General features: G+C 42.3%; 2 long non-coding RNA genes across 2 annotated transcripts; both read right to left on the bottom strand.

Annotated features, from left to right (window-relative positions):
- Positions 1 to 15,051: 15,051 nt before the first annotated feature.
- Positions 15,052 to 15,946, bottom strand: LOC306936763. The gene is made up of 3 exons (XR_013791530.1): positions 15,658 to 15,946; positions 15,420 to 15,528; positions 15,052 to 15,130 (listed from the first exon to the last, which is right to left on the bottom strand). It is a non-coding gene; the product is annotated as an uncharacterized lncRNA (long non-coding RNA).
- A 2,352-nt stretch (positions 15,947 to 18,298) lies between these two features.
- On the bottom strand, positions 18,299 to 19,732 carry LOC306936884. Its single transcript, XR_013791557.1, has 3 exons — positions 19,527 to 19,732; positions 19,289 to 19,397; positions 18,299 to 18,999 (listed from the first exon to the last, which is right to left on the bottom strand). It is a non-coding gene; the product is annotated as an uncharacterized lncRNA (long non-coding RNA).
- Positions 19,733 to 20,059: the final 327 nt, after the last annotated feature.

The raw sequence follows: 20,059 nt of genomic DNA, 5'->3' as shown, positions 1-20,059 counted from the left end.
AGGCTGTCACATCCAGTGGCTGCTGAACACTTACCTTAGACGCCCCCCGTGTTTTAAAGGGAAACTTCACCCTTTTTGCAAAAACAATATATGTTAATGACATTTAGAGGATTTAGAACACTTTCCTGGGGGGTCTTTGTGTGTAATATGTGGTGTTAGATATTTTAGATTTTTAGCAGTGAGCCCAGTGTCTCTGATGCCATGGACACTGGGCTCACTTACTTCCTGGACTACATGTTGTCTCAGTAAGACAGCCCTTCCCCCTATCCACAAGGAGGAGCAGTGCACCAAAGCATTATGGGAATTGTAGTCCAGGAAGGAAGTGAGCCCTGTGTCCATGACATCAGAGACACTGGACTCACTGCTAAAATCTAAAATATCTAAAACCACACATTACACACATAAAGACCCCCAGGAAAGTGTTCTAAATCTTCTAAACGTCATTAACATATATGTTTTTGCAAAAAGGGTGAAGTGTCCCTTTAATGCCACTAAGACCTGCGTGAGGTCGAGTCTAAACATGCCTTCTAAATCAGTAGTTCGCAAACGTTTTTGTGCCAATAAGGACCCCCACAATGGGGACAACAGCGGACTGACCTCATGCTTCCTTCTATGCATGAGGAGTCCAAGCTGCTGGACTCCTCATGCATAGGAGTCCAGCAGCCACCATTTTTGTCTACTCACTCACTCTATGGGCTGTATTTTGTGTGTCATAAGTAATAGGTCTTATTACTTAACTTAAGACCTGGAGGCGTGGCCAATGCTGTTTAGCTATTTTGAGTGGCCAAACAGCATTGGCCACACCTCCAGGTCTTAAGTTAAGTCATAAGACCTGGTACTTAAGACACTCAAAATACAGCCCTGTGTCTCATAGGGCGGGTTTTGGAGAGTTCAGACGCCTGGCTACCAGTGACATCGTCGATGGGGAATCCAAGCTAATGGAAACGGCAGGCTTTCTAGTCCTGGAAAGTTAGCATGCTATAATGGAAACCATTATTCTCGAAATTAATTCAAATTCAAATTTAAATATCTGCCTAATGATGTCGTCACTGGTAGGTGCTTTCTGAAGTATCCACAGCCCTCCTATAAGAGACGCAGACTTTGAGTCAATTATTATTTATTTTTCCACCATTTCATCATGCAGCATTAGTGAGGACCAATTATATGAAGATAAGTAGAAAATGGCTGAAGTCATCCTTTCACGTATCTAACATAGAAGCTTAGTAATGCATGGTCTGCCATGGTGGCTTACTGGAATATTTGCCGTTAACCCATTTTAGGCGGGAACCCCTGTTGGTGTTTGAAGCATTACAGTATGTTATACTTTATAGCTATTGAAAAATAGCAGATCTACAAGCTCATAGCGTGGCACAGAGTGCCACGCTATGAACTTGTAGATCTGCTATTTTTGAAAAATCGTGAAAATGCGGCACAAATCTTTGAATATATTCTTTCAGAGCTATGTTTTTAACTCTAATCTTTGCTTCTGGGGGCGGTTCCTGGAACAACATATTTTCAGATGGGGGTCGGCGGCCAATTACATATAATTTTTGGTGTCCTTGACATGAAATATTGAGCATATACAGAAACATAGGTATGTCAGAAGACTGTCAGAATTTAGAAGACATTTCTTAAATTTCGACGTCGGGCCAAAATGGGTTAATGTCCTGATAAACATGCTTGAGGAGACTAGCTCAACGTGAAGCCCCCCCCCCACCCCCAAAAAAAAAGCCTGATAACTCCCCTGGCCAAGCGGACGCACTCAGACGGTATAGATGTATATGGTTTCACACACGACCCGGAAGACCAGGGTTCCAATGAATCTGGGAGTCATCCCTGGGTTTAATTTGACCTCAGAGTGTCAATTTACAATTTAGGCATTTATTAGCAGACGTTAAGCAAGAACAAAAGCATGGCAATACATCACAGTAGTTATGAAACATGCGTAAGCTAAGAACGTAACAGTGGAGTATCTATATAATGAAACTATGCATATATTATACATACATACTATAAAGTGCTATGACTACATAAAATGCAATTCTAGTGCTGTCTACGTAACATGCTATAAGTCTGTAGCCTATAAAATGCTATCTACGTCTACAAAAAGTTCTATCTAAGGGGAAGGCAAGTGCTACTTCATTCCATGTCGTGTTGCAGGATTGGGTCGGCAACCTGAAGTGCTGTGTTATTTGTTTATTGAATGGATCCCCATTAGCTGATGCCGGGGCGACAGCTAATCTTCCTGGGGTCCATGAAAATACATACAAAAAGTACATAAATACATAATTACAAATACATTCAACAAGATTAAATACATGAAAATACATAATTACAATTTATTCTATAAAATTAAATGCAACAAGAATAACATTATGGTCAACATGTGGTCAGCTGTAACAAGTGTTCCTTTAAATAATATTTGAAAGATAATTTATTTTGTGTTATATTAATGTGAGGTGGTAACATGTTCCAAAATGATATTGATCGATACATAACTGTATGTAGTGTTAATTGACCGAGGCTGGCAGTTCTGGTGTTATGATTGAGGTGTTATGATTGAGGGGCGCTGTCACGCTGTGCTAGCCCCTACTATGTCCAGCTTTTGGTGTGTGCACAAACCTTGTCCGCGGGAACCCCTTTTGGTGTTTTAAGCATTATGTTACACTTTAGCTATTGAAAAATAGCTTGTAGGTCTGCTATTTTTGAATAATCATGAAAATGTGGCGCAAATCTTTGAATATATATTCTTTCAGGGCGAACGTTTTTAACTCAAATCTTTGATTGTGGGGGTCCCTGGAACAACATATTTTCAGATGGGGGTCGTGGCCTATTTATAATTTTTGTGGTCCTTGACATGAAATAGTTTGAGAACCACTGACATAGAAACATGGGTTTTTTTAGTTTTTTTTGTCAGGATTTAGAAGACATTTGTAGAATCTGGTGTCAGGTCGAAATGGGTTGAAATGCCTTTGACAAATGAATGGACAATTTTGAGTGTTTGTGTGAACACAAACATTGCGTAACACAAAAACAGAGCAAAGCGAAGGTGAGCACGCAAATTGTTATGTGCCGGAATGAGATGATGTATGTTGATGATGATGATGTACGATGATAAGAACACCCCTCACTTCACACGGGGTGTGATTTTTATGTTCTAATCCAGGTGGTCAGTGTGCCAACATTAGGTTTTTATTAATGACACCACATCGAAATCAAATATTTCCAACCGATTTTTGATTGTCCATTTTCATGGTGGATTTGATTTTACGTCCGCACACCAGTGTTGTTTTTGGCAGCAAATTGATTTTAGTTTTAGTCATAGTCTCTTGAATAGTTTATTTAGTCACATTTTTGTCGACTAAATATCATAAGATTTTAGTCGACTTTAATCTACAGTTGATTTAGTGGACTAAAATGTTTTTTTTTTAACCCTGCAACACCCAGCGTTGCAATACTACAACATATTTTAATTCATTCATTCATTATTATTATTATTATTTTGATGTTATTTTTTCACCTAAACGTCATCATTGATTGATGTTCATTGCAATGCCATGGTCATGATATTTGCATATAAATACCCCCCACAGAGCCTGAAATTAACACAAATTAAAAATCTCTGGACTTAACCTATGACCTTTGACCTTTAACCCTGATAAAAGTAGGTCAAATAACTGTAATATATGTTTTGAGTGGTGTAAACCACTCCTACAACTGGCTTTGTTAGTTTACGTGTCTGTCCGTTTACGTGTCTGTCCGTACCAAAAAAATGAGCATGGTTGCTATGGTCATCCAGTTCACACGGGTGTGATTTCATCATTGTTAGTCGGACATCAGACATTACGTCAGACCACAGTTGATCAGTCTATATAAGACCTTACACCACTCAGTTCACACGGGTGTGATTTTTTTGTGATCATTAGAATGTTTTATTCATTATTGTGAAAGATATCCCCCAAATGTAAATTATTAATTTATTATTATTATTTTAATAATTATTATAAATGTTGACGAGGAATTTCCCATCATGCATTCACTCAAATACGGTCTTCTCACAGCTCCCAGATAACGCCAAGGCCTGTCCAAACACAATGCCTTCCTGTCACCTGTGACCATCTCTACTGACTTTGAAGCTCTGAAACCATGCTGTGAGAACACAGTGTGTCTGACACTTTGGCTCTGGTGACCTGTCCCCCCCCCCCCCCCACCCCCCTCTCTTCCTCTAGCAAATGGCTCTTTCATCTTTGTGTATTCCTGTCTGCATCCTGTCATCCTGTCCCTAAAACCTTCTCTCGTGTCTCTTTCTGCCCCACCTTCTGGGTGTGGTCTATCACTGCATATAAACTGTACCTCTGAATTGTGACAGGTTATGGCTACATTGACCCGCCGGTGCTGCAGCATCGATGTAATGCTGTGCACGTTAAATAAACCATCATCAAGCTTGCCTCATGGTTCTTCACGCGTTTAGTGTGTACAAAACTGCCACATCAATTTGGTGTCTAGAAGTGGGATCCAGCGTCGTCTGAGCTCCGGAAGATCAATCACGACTGATTGTCCATCACGTCAACGAACGGCTCCAAAAAGGACAGAGATCAACAGGGAGTCGCGGCTGCGATCTACGGAGTTCAGCGCCTGGATTAAAAAAAAACCGTGGCTAGTTGGCTACACTGAAACGGTGAGAAATTTCCAAATTCCAAACATATTCCTGACAATTGAAGTGCTACATTTTTAAAGGGTTTAATTAAGTATGCTAAATTCTAAGACCATATTTTGCCAGCCTATCTATTGTGTAAATCTAGCCTAGTGGACAGAAAACGACCTTGCATTAAATAACACAACGACACCTTGTTACACTGTGGAAACAACAGAAGATATCTTGTTGCACAAGCAACATAAAGACATTTTGCTGTCCTCACAGAATAGCATAAAGATAGTTGCATGTTTTGAAAAACAACGACACCTTGTTACACTGTGGAAACAGCAGAAGATATCTTGTTGCACAAGCAACATAAAGACATTTTGCTGTCCTCACAGAATAGCATAAAGATAGTTGCATGAAGTCAAGTTTGTAACACAACGACACCTTGTTACTCTGTGGGAAAACATAAGATACCTTGTTGTATAAAACAACATAAAGACATTTTGTCCTCACAGAGGATAACATAACGATACCGTGTTACTTAAGACTAGACAGTCCACATTGCTGTGTACTGAGAGAAAAGTGTGCCGGTCCCAGAGAACAGGGACCGGTGACAGATTAACATGGTGGGAAAATACTAGTAAATAGTCTAGGAGCATTTTACTGTCTCAGTGATTGTGATAAACTATTGGAAAAGTATTAGAAAAGTGATAGACTCCCCCCTGCATATGTAGTTTTTCCTACTCGCCTGCGTTTTCCTCCTGTCTGCAGGTGTTGCCACGGATCGGCCCAGGCCTTGACTGCCCCCACCCCAAGCCAGCCATCCAAACCCGTCCAGCAAAACAGCCAGCATTCCAGCACGTGATTGTCATGTCTCCCAGCCTGCCACAGAACATGCAAACCCCCTCTCTACAGACAGCTGTCCCATCCACTCTCCATACCAGCCTGCCGAAGCAGCAGGCAACACCTCAGCCCTCTGCCCTCTCCAACGACAAGGAGGATGCTCCTGGAGTGACACATGCCTGCAGCCTCTGCAACCGCACAGCCTACTCCTCAGTTCTATCCATTCTGGAAGGAGCACAGATGTTTGCTGCTCTCAGCCTATTAGAAGAAACGCAGAAAGGACAATTCAGTGACGCTGACAGCAGCCAGTGCTCATCCTGCATTGACTTTTCCAACCCAGTGCTGGCTGACAGTGACAAAGTCAGCAGCAACAGTGACATTCAACCCCGTTGCCCATCACCTGAGCCATCTTCAAACCATGATGGCAGGGGACGTGGAATGAACCACCACCAACAGTTGAATGATGGCCGTTGTTTCAACTGCAACAGCCCAGACCATTGGAGACCGGCCTGCACACAGCCAAGAAGACCAGCTTGCCCACAGCTGAAAAAGACTAGAGGTCAGAGAGTGACCAAGCAAACTCAGCTGAATGATGGGCGCTGTTTCAACTGCAACAGCCCAGACCATTGGAGACCGGCCTGCCCACAGCCAAAAAGAGGGGCCAAGCAACTCCAAGGAAACAGAGACCAGAGGGATGAAGAAGCCGGATTGACTGGCGGGGGGTGGCGGACGGGAGAGCTGAGCCGATGCGGGGCTGCACGTCCAGACGAGGATTCAATCATCATCCAGGTTAAGTAAAAGTACTCATTATATAGGATGTCTCACATCAAGACTAATTGTGATTTTGAGCTTGTAGATTGACCCTTTTACAATGGCCAAAAAATAATAGGATTTATAGGATTAAAGTGGTTAAAATAGGTTATGTTTGAAAATGCTCAAATTTGTGAAGAACATTTCTGGAGAAGATATCTAGGTGAATTTATGGGCAGTTTCTGTGTCGAAATGTGGGCTAGAGTAGTCAACAGGTGAAATGGTAGTCAAAATAGTTTAATCTATTACCTCACTCAGTTATCCTGAGTGTGGGGCTAAAGTAGCCTTGATGAAAGAGTAGCATCGATGACTGGTTTACTAGTTATCACTTCATTTTGATCAAGTGACTGTCTAATATAGACTTATTTATCCTTAACAGTTTCTGTGTCGAAATGTGGGCTAAAGTAGTCAACAGGTGAAATGGTAGTCAAAATAATTTAATCTATTACCTCACTCAGTTATCCTGAGTGTGGGGCTAAAGTAGCCTTGATGAAAGAGTAGCATCGATGACTGGTTTACTAGTTATCACTTCATTTTGATCAAGTGACTGTCTAATATAGACTTATTTATCCTTAACATGGCATGGTAGCTAGCCCCTGAGGGCTATTACGGTTCCCTTTAAGGGGAGTTGTCGTGAAATTTAAAATTGTTTTATGTAGAAAGAAATTAATCTAAATTCCCCAGGCAGGCCATGCCCTGATTGATATTAAAAGTTAGTTTAAGTGTTTAAAATTAAGTGGCTCTTTAGTTCCTAGAGAAGTGAGCCTTGCTAAGCCATGCACCATACAGTATAGGTCAGGAGGCTATCACCTGGTTTTTCTCACTATCAGCAGCTGATCAAACATGTAGATTTATTTTTCCGTAAGTTTAGCTCAGTATTCCCATAAAAATAGTTTTATGGTTGAAGACTTGGATAATTGATACTCCTACTAATACAACTTATGGTAGCATTTAAATCAATTCTGTAAATGTGTGTTTGTACAGGCATGGAATCGACTCATTGAAATAGGCATAGTGGTATTAGACGCAGTCTTCTACCAAATTTTCTTATTTTGGTGGTGGGAACGGCTGGGTACACATCCAGTGTCGGGAGGAACTTAGTTCGCCCTGCCGTCAAAGCCTGAGTTTGGGGTAAGGGGAGCCAGGAGGTTTCGATGAGACGATCACATGCCTGGCGTATTGCGTGGTGTGAAATGTTTGCTATTAGACAGTAATGAATGTGTGAATGAATGACTGGATGTATTTCATTGTTACAAGGGGGGACCTACATTAGGGAATATACATATTATGACTTCAAAGGACTTGTGCAGTCTCATCTCCTGCTTTAACAGAAACCCCCCACAGCACAGGACAGCAAGCCCTGCCCCCTAACTGTTTAGCCCGGTGACCTCATTGCAAGGACACAGAACCAGATCCGGTGTGCAGCGGCGCGTCTACACAGCGACGAACAATGGCGCCCAGGAGCTGCGCGCCGCAGTCAAGCCAACAAGCAGGTGATACATGCTACTATCTACCAGCGGCAGCAGACAGCGTGCTGTTATACCTGCCCAGCGGATGGAGAAGCGAGAAGCGATCATCATCAGGCTTTCACCACGTGCACCTCGGTGCAGCACTGCAGCGGAGAATGTCGGCCTACGCCAGAGCGGGCTGCGAAATGCCTCACTACTCTGCCCAGCCTATGGATGGACAGCGGAACAGTCATCACGTCACCTATGCTCAGCGGCGGTCAAAGAGAGGTCCTGAATGTGAGCGGTGGCGGAGAGGAGGGTGTTGACTCGCCATACACTCATTTAGTGGGGCTGCACCTATGGGCTGCGCTGACCAACATGATCTGCTGAGACATTGTCATTGTCTCCAGGTTGCAATGGTGATTACAGTCCTCACACATACACAAGGAGCTTTATTTGACAAGTACACACTCATAACCGCACCTAGAATAGACAATGCATTGCATACAGGAAAGGAGCACAGCCTGAGCCCAAAGAAAATGCCCCAGTCACACCATACGGTCTTCAGTGCACGCGGCCTGCTAGGAGGACTGTACGACCACTGACCAGACACACGCACGCACGCACGCGCGTCACACACACGCCTCGCACCCATTGGACGCGCCAAACGTTCAGCCGAGTACCACAAAGGCACCTGACAGCCCGGACTGACCACGATCAAAAAAGAAAAAAGAAAAAAAGTATCACTGTACTCTTAACGTTATATGCTTAAACCCTTGTGTCATTATTTTGCTTAGCTCAATTATGTTACAAGTGCTTCTATTTGTTATGTATTTTCTTGATGTATTATTTTGATATTGATGGAAAATTCACAATTATTGTTTAATTAAGTTGTTGTTTAATTAACAAAAGGAGGGATTTGACGAGGAATTTCCCATCATGCATTCACTCAAATACGGTCTTCTCACAGCTCCCAGATAACGCCAAGGCCTGTCCAAACACAATGCCTTCCTGTCACCTGTGACCATCTCTACTGACTTTGAAGCTCTGAAACCATGCTGTGAGAACACATTGTGTCTGACACTTTGGCTCTGGTGACCTGTCCCCCCCCCCCCCCCACCCCCCTCTCTTCCTCTAGCAAATGGCTCTTTCATCTTTGTGTATTCCTGTCTGCATCCTGTCATCCTGTCCCTAAAACCTTCTCTCGTGTCTCTTTCTGCCCCACCTTCTGGGTGTGGTCTATCACTGCATATAAACTGTACCTCTGAATTGTGACAGGTTATGGCTACATTGACCCGCCGGTGCTGCAGCATCGATGTAATGCTGTGCACGTTAAATAAACCATCATCAAGCTTGCCTCATGGTTCTTCACGCGTTTAGTGTGTACAAAACTGCCACATCAATGTGCATACAATTTGCAAAGAAATACAAATAATAATTGTTTTTACATCATTTCCTCTGATAAGTCCTAGTGGTAAAAAGTAGTAGTAAGGTTGAAATCTGTTTTTTGCAAGTAGAAATTAATCCGGGTTTTACAGTGTAAAATGACTTTACTATTTATACTGGATCTCTTGTCCCTTCCTAACATTGTAGTCTAGTTTGTATTTGTTGACGAAAGTGTCAATATATTTAGTCTTATAGTTTCAGTCATCATAGCTTAGTTTCCATTTAGTTTTCGTCAGTGGAAAAAGGTAGTCGTGAACATTGTTCGTCTTTTTAGTCGACGACAACAAACAACACCGTCTGGTCCAAACCTTTAGAGACTACATGTCTGTGGCCCTTTTGATTCTTCTTATTATGTTTTGGTTGAGTGTGTTGTTTTCTGTTAGATTTTAATTTCTTTACCTTTTTTTTTTAAAACAAATGTTCCTGTAATTCAGTTTTACGTTCTTTGTCCCTTAACTTATGTTACGGCCCTGATGTCGACATTTTTTAAATGTCTTCAAAATCCCGACTCTGTTCTGAAAAACCTAATGTGTCTGTATCAGTGGTGCTCAATATTTCATGTGAAGGACCCCAAAATTATATGTAATATGCCTCCGCCCCCCCCCCCCATCTGAAAATATGTTGTTCCAGGGACCTCCCCAGCAGCAACGATTTGAGTTAAAATGTTCACTCTGTAATAATATATATTCAAAGATTCGAGGCACATTTTCACGATTTTTCAAAAATAGCAGACCATACAAGCTCATAGCGCGGCACTCGGTGCCGCGCTATGAGCTTGTAGATCTGCTATTTTTCAATAGCTAAAGTATAACATAATGCTTTAAAAACACCAAAAGGGGTTCCCGCCCCAGAATGGGTTATATCTATTATAACAACACAACAGTGCTGTGTGTTGTTATGTCGTTGGGAAGAGCAACAAGCACACGTCGCCAACAGAAAGTGAAACCTATATGATATCACCCCAGACCGCAGTCTGCGGCGGCCCTCTGTTCAGACGCCAACATGATTATCGAGCTCCGTCTTTGGCTGATTGGGATCCCGCATGCATGCGATACGATACTCTCTATTGCACATCATCATCTGTGTAATTATGTTTCCCTTAAGCCATTCTGGGCGGGAACCCCTTTTGGTGTTTTAAGCGTTCTGTTCTTCTACTTTAGCTATTGAAAAATAGCGCTACAAGCTCGTAGCGCGGCACTCGGTGCTTGTAGATCTGCTATTTTATTCCTTCAGAGAGAATATTTTAACTCAAATCTTTGCTTCTGGGTGGGGTGGTCCCTGGAACAACATGTTTTCAGATGGCGGCCAATTACATATATTTCTGGGGCTCCTTGACATGAAATAGTTTGAGAACCGCACTGATTTTCTGAAAACTGTCAGGATTTAGAAGGCATTTGTAGAATCGTCCTCAGGTCGAAATGGGTTAAGAGAGGCACGGGGGGATGGGTGGGGGGGGGACTTGATCTTATATTGGGTATCGTTGCTGTCAGGCAGAAGCCTCTTATCTCCATATTTTACTTTTTTTTCTTTTGTGGTTCGTATAGGTGGCGCTATGGAGTTCTATCCTGGAGCCATGCATGTTCTATTGCAGCAGTGTTGTTTTCGTCGACTAAAACTAGGACGAAAACTACCTTTTTTTCCACTGATGAAAACTAAATGGAAACTAAATGAAAACTAAGCTATTAGGGTTAGGGTTAGGGTTAGGGTTAGGGTTAGGGATACGACGACTAAAACTATAAGACTGATATACTGACAATTTCGTCAACAAATAAAAACTAGACTAAAATGTCAGGAAGGGACTAGTGGACAAGTCATTTTACACTTGGTAGCATGCTAAAAATAGCAGATGTACAAGCTCACAACGCGTCGCGCTGCAACGCGTTGTGGGCTTGTATACATCAGCTATGTTCAGCAAGTGAAAAAAAAACAGTCATTACGACGGCATCAAGGCCCACCAAAATACATTTTAGTCGACTAAATCAACCGTAGATTTAGTCGACTAAAATCTTATAACATTTAGTCGACCAAAACTAGACTAACACAGACATTCCAGGTGACTAAAATGTGACTAAAACTAAATAAACTATTCAAGAGACTATGACTAAAACTAAAATCAAAATTTGCTGCCAAAAACAACAGTAGTGTATTGCAGGTAGGCCTATAGGGGATGGGTGGGTTGTATAGTATAGTGGTGGTGATGGTGCTACTGGCAGTCATGGCTGTGTTCCTCCTGTGTCTCTGCTGTGGGACGGATTAACCCCCACGAGGAGGTCATTTTTGCAGGGCCCCCATAGAGCGCGTGCGCGTGACATTTTTGTGTTTTTCCGTGTTTTTATCATCTTTTTGACCTACATTTAACAAAATCAAAAGGGCTGAAAAGGGCCCCAGGAGCCCTTTTCAGGGCATCAAACCCAGTACCGCGCGGTCCAATTTCCCTGAAGGGCCCCTGAGAGCCAAGGGCCCCTGGGCCACGGCCCCACGGGCCCAATGGCTAATTTGTCCCTCAGTGCTGTTGTCTCTGTTCTTCTGGCAGTCCTACTTGATCACATCTACAGCGACACACAAAAGTACATGTCAAAAATAGGAGATCTCCAAGCTTTATTGATCAGCTACTTTCAGTGTTTTTTAGGGGCGCCATTCCCTTATATATTCAGCTATAGTGTCGATTTTTGTCCTACAACAAGCATTAAATGCCATTGACAATGAATGGAGGAATTACGTCATATGTATCTGAGCAAATCTGTGTTTTTGTCCTACAACAAACATTAAATGCCGCATTGACTATGAATGGAGAATTGACGTCATACGAAGACGCAAATCGGTATTTTTGTTGAATTCCCATTGACAATGAATGGATAATTTACGTCATATGTGCAAATCGACATGTTTACACGTCATGATGATGTACGACGATAAGAGCGCCCCCTCACTTCACACGGGTGTGATTTTCAGTTTGAATCCTGGAAAGTATAACAGTTTTTGGATCACCCGTATATATGAACACAAAAAGTGAGAATATGGAGAATTTTATTTAGGAGGTTTATTTCGGAACAGCTGCCTCGTTAGCAGCGCCAGCGTGCCTCTCTCTCTCTCTCTCTCTCTCTCTCTCTCTCTGCAGCGAGAGAGTCTGACGTGACGAGAAGGGACAGTTACAGCGGCATGCGGCACGGCCGTGATGAGACGTGTCTCACATTTTGTTCCCCGCACTGTGACAGTGTGTCGTTGCTGACGTGTTCCCATGATGCATTATTAAGAGATCTGCGTCGGAACAGATAACCAGCGTGGAGGAGGACGGTGTGTGTGTGTAAGGTGAGCCCCACTGAGTAAGATGAGCTGCACCGGGTTTCGGGGAATAAATGCCTTAGTGTGGGGGTCTTCAACGGGAGGGGGGGGGGGGACCCCCCAGGGGCATCCTCAGAATTACTGCACTCCGCAGTTCATGTGTGATGCTCGTGGGATCTTTTTTTCTACATTAACCACTTGAACCCGAGCAGCCTTATTCTGACGGGAACATTATAGCTGAAAATAGCCCTGGTGCTTCCTGCATGCGAGGTGTTGTTAGAGCTTTCAAATGTTCTATTATATTTCCAGCAAAGAAGTTTGTTGTTTTTGATTGATTGATTGAAATATTTATTAACAGTTTGCAGAATTACAGTACATGTCAAGCACAAACTCAATACAAAGGCTGTTAACTGTGAGTGGACGACCCAATTAAGCATTACACTTGTTTACAAGAGGGTCCACCATGTTCAATTCATCAAAACATTTAGAGACGTACAAATAGACACTTGCCAGACCATTGCAAGATGCTGTACTCTGTCGTCGACCCTAAGCCATTCCAGCCTGTCAAAGTGGGCAGGGGTGAGGTGGGTTCGGGGGGTGAGGCCAAGTAGGAGCCTGACCAGTTTGTTTTGGTCAGGCAAAGAAACCTTGTATGAGGGCTTGTAGAGCGGACCGTGCAGGTGCAGAGCCAAAGGTTAAGTTTGTATTGTGTCAAAAATACACAATAACATGAATCCTATTAATAGAAAAGATAATGTGTAAAAAAATTAAAAAATAAATAAAAATAAAACATTAACACAACACTGATGGTAAAACATGTTGTCATACACAAGTCTATGAAGCTATCAGCCATCAGCCAACACAGGGAAGCTGGAAGTACCTTCACTAAAAACGCTGGGACAACGCTCCACACGTCCCAAACTCTTCTCCCTTCTGGCTCCAAAACTATGGAATGCACTTCCCATCACAATCAGAACTGCAGCCTCACTCCCAATCTTCCGCCGTAGTCTGAAAACCCACCTCTTCAAACTCCACCATGGCCCGTAGCACTTACCCTATAGCCTAGCCCCTTAGATAGCACTTTATGTAGACTTAGATAGTATTTTAAATATAGCACTTTATGTAGACTTAGATAGTATTTTAAACAGACTTATAGCATGTTACGTAGACAGCACTAGAATTGCATTTTATGTAGTCATAGCACTTTATAGTACACATGCATAATATATAATATAGTATAGTATGTATAGTTTACATAGATACTCCACTGTGTATTCTTTGCTTACGCATGTTTCATGATAACTACTTTTTATAGATGTATGCCATGCTTTTTTGTTATTGCTTAATGTAAATCGCTCTGGATTAAGAGCGTCTGATAAATGCCTAAATTGTAAATTCTAATTGTAAATTGTCTATCTGCGAAATCTATGGAAAAGTTGAATCTGCAAACGTAACATTTACACACTTGATCGGTGAGAAAATGTTACAATGCGTCGCAACGCAACGTGACGCATTGTGAGCTTGTAGATCTGCTATTTCCAATAGATTTTGTACACATTTTGAACTTGTGAAATGGGACATTCTGCACAATGAGCACTTTTGCTTTTAGTACTTTAAGTACATTTTGATGCCGATACTTTTGTACTTTTTTTGTACTACTCAAGTACACTTTAAATTCCGTACTTTTACTCTAAATTGCAGTATTGGTACTTTTACTCAAGTAAAACAATTGAGTACCTTTTCCACCACTGGCACAGGCCACCCCACATAATGACTCCCCATGTCTGAGGGGCTGGAGGTCAGTGTGAGGTGGTCTCACACATCGGGGGTTACTTTCAATCTGAGGTTACAGATTAGTAACCTGACTCCGCCAGATGGGGCAGCAGAGAGTACACAGGGTTCCCCCCTCATGGGAACCCTGTGTACTCTCTGCTGCCCCATCTGGCGGAGTCAGGTTAACAGATTAGGTGTCTTGTATTCGTTGGCTGCAGAGGTAAAATGAGCTACTGGGTGTGTGTGTGTGTGGGGGGGGGGGGATTGTAAAGCACATTGTTTTTGTCAGTGTGAAGTTTAAATTATCTAGGTTGAAATATTTCATTTTCCAGATGTGAAGGAAGGGCAAGAATAGTTTTAATTATGTATTTATATATTGAATAGTGTATTGGTCAGAAATGTATAAGCATGATGCTACAGTCAGATATTATTAAGGCTAACACAAAATAGTCCTGGGGGGAGTTACATAAATGTACACAATAATACACTTCAACAAATACAAAACACTATCAACGTAGCCTACAAAGGGGAGAAAAGGGAAAAACTAAGGGCTCCATTTGATGAGAATTTACATTTAACTCCCCTCGTGGTCTCCTGATAGATGTTGTTTCAAGCCAAGTTCGAAGTATATATTGTTTCAGCATTGCATTGTAAGTTTTTTTTTTCTTCCTAATAATAATGGAAAAAAAGATGTCTCGTCTTACCCCATTCTCTCCCCAGTCCCGCCCCCTCGAGAGATCCGGAAAATAATTCCCCGTTCATTTTCCTCATAGACTTTTCAGAAAGTATTTATTTAAAGACGTTGTAAGCGGCCCTCGATTGATGAAAGAATGACAAGGTTGGGTGGTCTCGACGGGTGTGTTTATTTGTTCCAACACCGTGAAAACTATAAGGATATAGAATAAATACAGTTTACAATCATTGAATAATCAATAGTTTCACTAATAAAATCTGTGCATTAAACTTGTCACTTCAGTAGTACAATCAACAATAAAATGGTTAATTTATGGTCAATTATAAATACAGTGATACAAAACTCAAGTTATTTCAATTATAAGACAAGTAGAGGAAAATGCACAATAACCAAAAGTACCACAACCAAACGAAAACCAAACAAAATACAATCATGAATGATACTCAAAATGGAAACCAGACAAATAAATAATCATGTATACCTCACTCCGCGTATCGAGGGTGCTAAAGGGCTGCATAACCAACTTGAACCTCAGGGCACATCAACAGTCACCGATGGTCACATTCACAACATAGTGTGACAGACAGGCACTGTAGACAATAATAGACAACTTCAGTCACTAAAAGTTCACTAAAACTGCAAATGTCACAGGCTTCAACATTGCTTAATCAATAAGAGTACAAACACAAGCGTCACATTAACAGTCAAACATTTCATACCGTGTGGTCTGGTGCAAACACACACACACTGGTGCTCTCTCCCCCTCTGCTCACTCTGGAGTCTGGCTGTGTGAAATGAGTCTATGGGTCTGAGGTGAGTGAAGCTAACAGGCTTCAGCTATATATGGGTCGGTAACAGGAAGTGTCAAAGTAAAGGTATGCCAAAATACAGGAAGTATCAAAATAAACAACAAAATAAGACCGACAATAAATAAAGAATATAACAAACTTCAACTAAAGAAATGATTGCAAAAACAAGTGTCACGGGCAGTTACACTCCCCCCAATCATGTTACCTAGGGCAGATCATTCTGAATTGCACATAACATGATTCACAACATCTCTTTACAATGTCAATGAGGTTTGAGAGAACCATGTCTTTAATTTGCCTTTTGATGACAGAAGGTTTAGGGGAAAAACCTTGCCCTCAAATGGTTTTCTAGCTCCAGGGCCTTCACCCGAGTCTGCATTTCCATTTTCGGCGTGATTTGTGACGGTCTTAAGAAGTCTGTTTGGGCTTTTGTTAGCGATTTGCCGCTGTACGTGCTTGGCGGAGGCGACGTCTATAGCAGCCATGTCTCCCGGCTCTTCAGGGGAGCTGTTGCAGCAGATATGTATGGGGTCATCAATTTGGGCTACAGCGTTTGGTATGATGCTCTTGGCCTCGGCCGCTGTACACTGTGGCAGACAGAAGTGTTCTCCCTGGAGCTTCTGTGTCTGCTCGCCTTCGCTACACCCCTGCGGGAGTTGGGGCGGTAAGCTTCCCAGGTCTCTGTTCAGGGGGCAGAGAGTCTCCTGCTTCCTTACAGAGCGCACATCAATTTCTACCTGTAGATCTTTCACAGTACTGTTCAGCTGAGAGTCAATAGTTTCTCTGCTTTGCAGGGCACCATTTGCATGTTTTAACTCTATTTGTGTCTGATCCAAATTTCTTTTCAATTGTTCAATCTCCGCTTTCTGCTCTGCCTTGATGGCAAGGTGCTGCTGAAGCTGAGCCCTCAAGGCCTCCAGCTCCCTATTATTTCTGTCTTTCTCCATGTCTTCATGTCGTAGAGTGTTGTGCATGTCAGCTAACTCCGCTCTTTGTTCCATCAACTCCTTGTTCAGTCGATCAATCTCTTGTTGCTGCTGATTTGTCTCGACTCTGGCGTTGGCCCTGAGAATATCATCCTGGCTCTGCTTTACGGTATTCAGAAGCTTCACTGTTTCTATATTTATTTTCATTAGTTCGGCCACTTCCACCCTCAGGTGTTCATTATCCACCAAGGCCATCTGTTTATGGGTGCGCAGGTTGTCAAACTCGGCCTCTAAACGGTTTACTTGGGACTTCAAATCAGTTGCCCACCTCTGTGGGTCCTCTGTAGATGACATGCAGACAGGAATAGTGCTTGAGTGTGAGATGGCAGTATGGATCCTGTGGCTTGTATGGTTATTTGTGGACTCCTTTGCCATTTCTACCCCAGTTCTCTTATCTCTGCCATTATGCAGGCAGGTCGGGTGAGGTCGATTGCATATGTCACAGGTATGTCTCCTCCTACATTCCTTGCCGACATGTCCCTTTCTCAGGCACCCGAAGCAGAGGTTATTTTCAAAGATGTAAGACTTCTTATCTTCCATAGTTGTCCGTGCAAAGCTGGGACATGTGGCAAGACCATGTGCTTTCTTAGCACAGATGGGGCAGGTGAATGGAGGCTTGGAGTTGGAGTGATTATTCTGGGTAGTGGTGTGGAAAGCTCTGGCTCTTTTAGGGGTCCTCTCGTCCGCAGGGCTGCGGTTTATTAGGAAAGGGGAGGCCATAGGGTGACAGGCTATACAGGCTTCTGCTTGGAGGTACTTGGTGCAACATGATGTGACGTTTGGAGGAGCAGAGGGTGATTTATTGCAGTATTCAGAGTCACCTTCAAATAGGTCATAAGCTTGAACCCGTGCTGCTGCTACTCTGATGTCCTTTTGGGCTTCAAGTTGCTGTAACTTCATTTTTGCCTCTTGCACTTGGGTTTGCTGGTTAAGGATCTCCTTCAGTGCTTTGGCCATTTCCTGTTTGGCAGCAAGATCTGCTTCTGCATCAGCTCGTTTCTGGGAGGCTTTGGAGGAAGTATTGGAGCGGTGGCTGGTGGTAGACGTTGAATCATCACTATTTGTTATGGAAGGGGTTTTGGGTGGGTGCAATGGATGGGTTCCACGGGGACCCATCCATGCATGGTTTTTTGTCCCCTCTGATGAGTCAGAGATGACAGTTGCTGTGTTGGTGTGTCCAAAAATAGACCCATACTGATCCTTATCAAAGGCCATTCTGATACGTAACTTCGCAAGCACGTCGTTGAAAGGCTGACCAACGTTGTCCAGGAATTTATCCACTATATCGCATATTTCTGAGGTGATCATTATACATGCGTCCATTTTCTTAACAATATCTGGAGTAGGGGTGGAGTTGCATTGGATGGATTCGTAGCATTCACTTATTGCATTATGTTGGTTCTGAATACATTGTTTGATGCCATGGAGGTCCTCTGCTGAACAAAATGTTTTTAATACTGTTCGAATATGTCTTGCAGAGTGCGTCCAGGTGGTATAAGCCTGGGTGAATCTGACCTGGTGTGCATTGGTTGCTGCCTGTCCAAGTTCAGTGGCCTCCTGTGTGTTGGCTGTTGTCTCTTCAAAGTGTGTTAGCTGCTCCATACCGACTGCAGTCTCTACAGGTTCAGTCCTTCAGAGGCTATTTGGTCTAGGCTTAACATTCAATGTACATAGACCAAAACACAGATAGGCTCCACAGACATGTACCACTTAACTCTGAAGGAATTATATCAAAACGGACAGACAATACATTTCAGCACAATTACACAAATGTCCCCTTTAATTATCTTGCGTCAATGCAGCTTGAATAGTTCTCAGTATGAGTTAAATACCTTGTTCTGTGCAAAACTTTTAAATCCCTTCACCTTGGAAACAATTTGGTTTTCACCCCTTTTTGTTTTGTTTTTTATACTTTGTTTATATTTTATACCTTTTTATTTGGTTTTTTTATTTTTCATTTTATTTTTCACTTTATTGTCCTTTTTAGCAACCTTCAGTCCAGCTATGGAAATGGGGGCTACCAGTCATGAGTCCTTGTAGTGAATAGGTTACTGTGGTGGTGTTGTGTGACAAACTTGAAACACAGGCTGATGACTTGAAGCACAGGATGGCTGTAGGTGAGGTGTGGACTGTGGATGGAATGTTGGTGTCGACGTCGAGTTGTATCTGCGATGAGTTTTCACTGTAAGCGGCCCTCGATTGATGAAAGAATGACAAGGTTGGGTGGTCTCGACGGGTGTGTTTATTTGTTCCAACACCGTGAAAACTATAAGGATATAGAATAAATACAGTTTACAATCATTGAATAATCAATAGTTTCACTAATAAAATCTGTGCATTAAACTTGTCACTTCAGTAGTACAATCAACAATAAAATGGTTAATTTATGGTCAATTATAAATACAGTGATACAAAACTCAAGTTATTTCAATTATAAGACAAGTAGAGGAAAATGCACAATAACCAAAAGTACCACAACCAAACGAAAACCAAACAAAATACAATCATGAATGATACTCAAAATGGAAACCAGACAAATAAATAATCATGTATACCTCACTCCGCGTATCGAGGGTGCTAAAGGGCTGCATAACCAACTTGAACCTCAGGGCACATCAACAGTCACCGATGGTCACATTCACAACATAGTGTGACAGACAGGCACTGTAGACAATAATAGACAACTTCAGTCACTAAAAGTTCACTAAAACTGCAAATGTCACAGGCTTCAACATTGCTTAATCAATAAGAGTACAAACACAAGCGTCACATTAACAGTCAAACATTTCATACCGTGTGGTCTGGTGCAAACACACACACACTGGTGCTCTCTCCCCCTCTGCTCACTCTGGAGTCTGGCTGTGTGAAATGAGTCTATGGGTCTGAGGTGAGTGAAGCTAACAGGCTTCAGCTATATATGGGTCGGTAACAGGAAGTGTCAAAGTAAAGGTATGCCAAAATACAGGAAGTATCAAAATAAACAACAAAATAAGACCGACAATAAATAAAGAATATAACAAACTTCAACTAAAGAAATGATTGCAAAAACAAGTGTCACGGGCAGTTACAGACGTTTACGCCGCGGACAAAGCCAACTCTTGTCGTGACAAATCATGACAACAAAGACAATGTTTTGGGGCCGGAACAAATAATTAGAAAGAAGAAAAAAACGACAGGTTACAAGTTAACACGTTTTTGTTGTTTTTCTTCCTTGTAATTATTTGTTTGGTCCAAAGTATTGTTGTCGACTCGAGCTTCGTACGACGCTTATAAGGTCTTTAAAAAAATACTTTTTGAAATGTCTATGGGGAAAATGCATTGGGAAT

Source organism: Electrona antarctica (assembly GCF_951216825.1).
Source record: "Electrona antarctica genome assembly, chromosome: 14".
Taxonomy (NCBI): domain Eukaryota; kingdom Metazoa; phylum Chordata; class Actinopteri; order Myctophiformes; family Myctophidae; genus Electrona; species Electrona antarctica.
This window is presented reverse-complemented; position numbering and strand designations above follow the sequence as displayed.